General features: G+C 38.2%; 1 long non-coding RNA gene across 2 annotated transcripts; it reads right to left on the reverse strand.

Annotated features, from left to right (window-relative positions):
- Positions 1-3,424: 3,424 nt before the first annotated feature.
- LOC138058186 (uncharacterized) lies at positions 3,425-5,522 on the reverse strand. 2 transcript variants are annotated; one of them, XR_011133816.1, is made up of 3 exons: positions 5,327-5,522; positions 4,700-4,969; positions 3,425-3,508 (listed from the first exon to the last, which is right to left on the reverse strand). It is a non-coding gene; the product is annotated as an uncharacterized lncRNA (long non-coding RNA). The 2 variants fall into 2 exon arrangements; XR_011133817.1 differs by lacking the exon at positions 3,425-3,508 and adding an exon at positions 3,803-3,876.
- Between the last annotated feature and the right edge of the window lie 622 nt (positions 5,523-6,144).

Here is a 6,144-nt window from a genome sequence, read left to right on the forward strand (position 1 = left end):
CAATATTTTATTATTTGACAATAAGTCCTTATTCCCCTGGCTCCGCAGGTAGCAATGCTAATCGAGGCGAGCCAGGATAATCAGTAAAAGAAGAAGAAAATACACACAGTAAGACTACCGAGAAATAGATAGATAATTAGATAGGTAAGTAAATACGAAAACAGATTAAGTCTAAAGAAACACCTAGCTATGTAATTGAGGTTGGCAACGCAGTATATTATGAGAGGTAGATAAATAAGACAAAATGAATAAGATAAGATAAGCGAAGCAAAGATGATGGCTATTAAGAGTATTTGCTAACTTTTGAGATTATCGATTCTAAGTCTTCGTAGGAGTCTTCAGATTCTAATATATTGAATAAGATCATACGAATTTTCCTTTTAAAAATGGGTTTTGGTGGTGTTCGGTACTTAGTTGGTATCTCATTCCACAGTTTTGCACCAATTCTTGAAAACGATTTTCGTTCAATTTCAAGTTTTGACTTTTTAATATAAAAGTTGTTGGAAACTGAAGATCGCGTATTATATGAATGAATTTGTGCAGTAGGGATGAACAAATCCTTCAATTGTGAAGGGATAACATCGTTATTTACATCATGCATTGTTTCAGCTAGCAATTTATAATACAAAAAGTGAATAGGTAAAACCTTTGCATGAAGGAACAAAGGAATGGCATGATCACACCTGTCAGCGAAGCACATGAAACGGAGAGCACGTTTTTGGAGGATCAAAAGCTTATTTAGTTGAGTTTTGCCAGCTTGTCCCCAAGCAATTAAGCCGTATCGTAAATAAGGAACAATAAGGCAGTTATATATACTAACAAGAGTATGGAAGGGAACAAAATGCCTTATCTTTGACAGTAATCCAATGGTTTTGCTAAGTTTCAGTGTTATAGAGTCAATATGGTTTTTCCATGACAGTTTATAATCGATTAGGACACCGAGATATTTCACATGATCTTTACATTCCAAGTAGGTTAATGTATTTGTTTGGTGATCGTTAATATATATTGTAGGAAGAAATGAAAGGCGTTTTTGATAAGGGCGAAAAATTACGAAATTTGTTTTATTGAGATTAAGGGTTAGTTTGTTAGATACTAACCACTGGTACACATTATGTAGTTCAACATTCATTTCTTTTTCAAGAGTTTTAAGGTCTTTGTGGTTGTGAAGAATATTTGTGTCATCAGCAAATAAATAGAATTTCAATTTCTTTGAGCTGCAGTAAATGTCGTTGACATACAGGAGAAAGAGCAATGGTCCCAAGACTGAGCCTTGAGGAACTCCACAAGTAATAAGTGTCTTATTAGACGACCTATTTCCGACTACCGTCACTTGTACTCTCTCTTGTAAGTAAGAACTAAACCAATCGTTAATTAACCCCCGAAAACCATAATGAGCTAATTTTTTAAGCAAAATACCATGGTCAACGGTATCGAAAGCTTTCTTTAAATCAACAAAGACACCACATGAGAACTTGCCAGCATAGACTAACAAGAAGAGGAATTATGAAGCGGAAACAACACCTTCAGTCCTTTCCGCTTACTGTGTACAAAAAAACGTTTGCTTAGAGCAACTGCAAGACATGCTAGAAAACGTCTGTTAGAGCAATTTGCAGTTAGTCTTTTGCAGACTATTTATTGAAAGAAGAAACGAGTGAATTTTACTCAAGAGCGTGTTTTGTTATCTTTAAACTGAATTTATTACCAAAGCTTAAAAAAACTACAAGACCTCAAAATGAGACAGGACATTACAAAATAATTGAACGTTTGAACGTGTGAGCCAATGGGCCTCAGCTGGCGCAACATGTGGGTGACCCCTCAAATGGTCTTAATGACGACCCACTTGAAAAAATTAACTGGAACGCTGCAGTTCAATACCACCCAATTCAGTGCCTTCTTTGTGTGTGTGTGTGTGTGTAATGCGTACCACATGCAGCCCAGTGTAAGCTTTTTGGAGCTTCTACTTAAAAATAAATAAATAAATAAATAAAAATACTGAGGTAGGTGCCTCGAGATATGTCCAGGTTTGACCCTAATTAGATGCACGCGGATTTCAATAAGCGTCACGAAGTGTCTCCTTGCTCTTCTAGCCAAGTTCAACATCACTTGTGTCTCAGGATACAGACAATTTATGTCACAAAGTGTCCCCCAAAGGCTGCACTTTAAGTGAAGATTAACTGCAGCATTTACCCAAAGCTAAAAATAACGCTAACCTTTACCCTTACCTTATTGTTGAAAATAGGTAGCAAATGCTTAGACTTAAAGGGACACTTTGTGTTGGATGTCAAAAATTGGGCGTGCATCTTACTAGGGTCAAACCTGGACATAAGTGGCATATTGATGGCTTTCTAAGCATTTAAAAACTCACCATTGACGTAAACTGTGTAGAATCGAGTGTAACGTTGTCCTCGACACTCATATGTTCCCCCATCATCCAGCTGAACATTTTTTATTGTCAAAGTGACACCTTTTACCTCAATTCTCCCGTCTGGATTCAGTTCACTAGCAGTGGTGCCAATTTCATACCATTTAACAATCTCATGCTCATTCTGGTTTTCCGTTTTTAAGGAACATTTCACGGTTTCAGTGCTACCAAGATTAGAACTAAGGCTTTTCATTTCCAGGACTTCCACGTTGTCTAGAACAAAAATTGTTGTTTTGAAGAACTTACTTTCTAAACTTCCCATCGGTGTTTGCAAGTCTTTCGCAATAAATACATTTTTCAATTTAAAGATTCTTGTAATTTCATCAATTTTCAAGCACATTTTATTCTTCTATAACTGTTACGAGTAAAATTCTTTTATTTCAACTATAATCCTTTTCTGCTAGTTTTTATTTCCATTATCCAGTGTTCAATTTTGGGTATTACCAGAGAACTCGAAAGCTGCTTTGCTACTACGGCTGGTACACACATACATTGTAGCTAGATCCTTGCTTTTTCTAGTGATTTCCATTGCTTGGTTAGATGAAAATGTGCAAATAAGAATGTTATTGTTGTTGTTGTTCCAAATTGAGTTAGAGTGAAATTGAAGTTTGTTTGGAATTAACAGCACAGAATACTTAGCTTTCCCCACAAATGTTAAACAATATACTGATGAGGATGATCAAGTTAAAAAAAGCATCTGTCTCTAGTCACAACCTTCTGTTTGTCAGGAATAGATTAAATACACAGTCCTGGTGAAAAGTGACTTCTTACTTGGTACACACAGAGCCTGAGCCCCAATGTCGTCCGGACACTTGCGCTCTCCATCTAAACGATTGCATTGGGCTAAAACGGATTCCTGTCCAGTACAAGCTACATCTGACATTACAACTGGTATGTTTTCATCAGTGGTATTCATTCCCGTCATGAATTCGGCCAGGGCACCTCTAAAGCCGAGTTGTTTACAAACAACTTTGACATCATAGATATCCCATTTAGTGCGACAGATCTTGCCCCACCTTCTGCGGTAAAAAACTTCTACTCTTCCACCATACTCAACTCTCGCCCCAATTAGGCGCACAGGAACTGAAAGAATAACACACCAATTAAAGCAAGGCTTGGTTCTAATTGTCCTCCACGTTTCGTTATTTGCAACAAACCATTGTTTTCTGTTCATTGTCCATTCCTCAATATCTCAACTTTATCTCAGCTGGACTAAAACTTTGAACAGGATAGGCGATGCTAAAAGCACTAAAACAGGGTGCAATATAATAAGTTGGCGGTTTCAGAATAATCAGTCACAAAGACGGTGTCTGGTCTAGGAATTTGGGCACTGGGGACTTAAATAAGTCCTGCTCTGCTGTGACATTTTTCTCGTTCATTCCAACTGCACCTTAGTGGCCATGCTTCCAATAATTAGTGCCTTGTCTTTTTTACCAGCAGTGAATCATTTCCTATAAAGCGAGTCACAGGTTATTATAAACTAACAAATAGGAATGATTTCAAGTTCGAGCGAGGCCTAACACTACTATGACGTTTTTTTTTATAATTAAACAATTATTCCATCAGAGATCATACCTAGTATTGGAATTGGGCCCACACAAGGACAGAGAAAAATTCTGACCAGGGTGGGATTTGAAACCATGACCTTCGGATTTGATCACCGCTGCTCTACCGACTGAGCTACAAGGCCAGAACGGGAGCAATTTGTGGGTATGTCAGATATTATTCACAAGGACAAATTCGGCTCGGCCCAAGCCTAATTTAGATAATCGTTAGTTGTTGTCCTTCAGTAGCATATTGATAGTAATGATTTCAAGTTCGAGTAAAGCCTAACACTACTGTGAAGTTTTTTATACCCAATTATTCCATCAGAGATCAACCATAGTATTGGACAACTACTAACGATTCTTTAAATTAGGCTTGGGCTGAGCCGAATTTGTCCTTGTGAATAATATCTCACATACCCACGGCCTGCTCCCGTTCTGGCCTTGTACTTCAGTTGCGGTCGTGGGTTCAAATCACACCCTGGTCAGAGTTTTTCTCTCGCCTTGTGTGGGCCCAATCCCAATACTAGGGTTGATCCCTGATGAAATAATTGGGTATAAAAACTTCACAGTAGTGTTAGGCCTAACTCGAATTGAAATCATTACTATCAATATACTACTGAACGACAACAACTAACGATTAATAAATAGGGTTTTTAGTTGAGTGGTGTGTTAAAACTATGCGATGGTATATGAATACGACAGGTTTTCTTTGTTCATACTATTGTACCTGAACACTGGATTCGTTTGTTAATGAGCCCACAACTTTGACTGATTGATGAACAGGAATGAGAAGTGACGTTCACCCAGCTTGTATTTCCTCTTTTCCAATTGCCTGTAAAATTGTCGTTACTGTAGTTATAGCCATTTACTTGGCAGGCAAGAATTGCTTCAGTATTGTTCCAATGTCCGGTACAAAGTGCTTTCCAGGTGTTGCTCTTTTGAATTTGCATCACTCCAGTAGATGGACTGCCCTCTGTTTTAAAACGTACTAGAAACTCTAATAAAGGAAATTTCAGGGTTAGTGAATAACTGGCAATACCGTAATTGTTAGCTGGGTTATAATTGACGAACATTACATGTATTTAGGGAGGCGCGGTGGCCTCATGGTTAGTGTGCTCGACTCCGGATCGAGTTGTCCGGGTTCTTGGGCAGACACTTTTTGCTAAGGCCAGGATGCTAGACAGTTCAGCAGAATTTTGCTTGAAGAAAGCTCGCAAAAAAAGCAACAAACGGAGAATGAACATTCTGTAAATTACAAATGGACAAGCTGACGAGCAAGAGGGTGTTAAACGCTATTTGAGGAGGTACTTTGCAAGCAATTGAAACACAAACAGCGTTGATTTTGGTAATATACCTTCTAGACAACTTGACGTGTTTGTGCACCCTCTCATAACTGTAACTTTGCATGGTATCCCATCAAATTGTGGCTTTAGATTTAGGCATTCACTTGTCCGCATCTGAATGCCATTGAAGTCCCTTGTACAAAGACTCCAGTTACTCCAAGCTGTTGTTATTGTGAAAAAAACAAAACAAAACAAAAAAAACAAAGAAACAAAAAAAAAAACATTTGACGGTTGCTAATTTGACACCACTTCTCAGGAATATTGAATTAAGCTTCCCATTGGTGATAACGTTTTTCTTTTGTTATTGAAACGATTGTTTTTCGTTTCAAATTTAAGTTTAAATTTAAGTTTAAATAGCTTACTCTGTTGTACTTTTACTTTAGTGTGTAACCGTCGGTGAGTGCTGAGAAGGATTGATCTACGTTGCGAAAAATAAAAGGTTATGGGCCCAGGACGATGTTGCCGATGCTGTCAACTGGTTGAGTTGATTCGTGCTTGAGCTGAACAACGCTAGTGGATTTTGAATTTACGAGTAGGTTTTTGAATTTATGACGAGTTCGATTTCAAGTTTACTGTTTAGATGAGTCATGGAAGAGGAGTGGTCGATCGAGAAACTTGACGGGAGTAACTGGAACACTTGGAAATTTCAGATTAAACAATTAGTTATGGCGAAAGGATTATGGAATCTTGTAGATGGCTCAGAAGTCCTTGCAAGCGAAGCGACAGCAGCGGCGGCGGCACTTTTCCAGTCGCAGTTACACAAAACGTTCTCGACAATTGTATTGGCGATTGACAGTGCCCAGCTTTACTTGGTCACCTCGTGCGAAAA

The sequence above is a fragment of the Montipora capricornis genome, chromosome 7 (genome assembly GCF_036669925.1).
Source record: "Montipora capricornis isolate CH-2021 chromosome 7, ASM3666992v2, whole genome shotgun sequence".
Lineage (NCBI taxonomy): Eukaryota > Metazoa > Cnidaria > Anthozoa > Scleractinia > Acroporidae > Montipora > Montipora capricornis.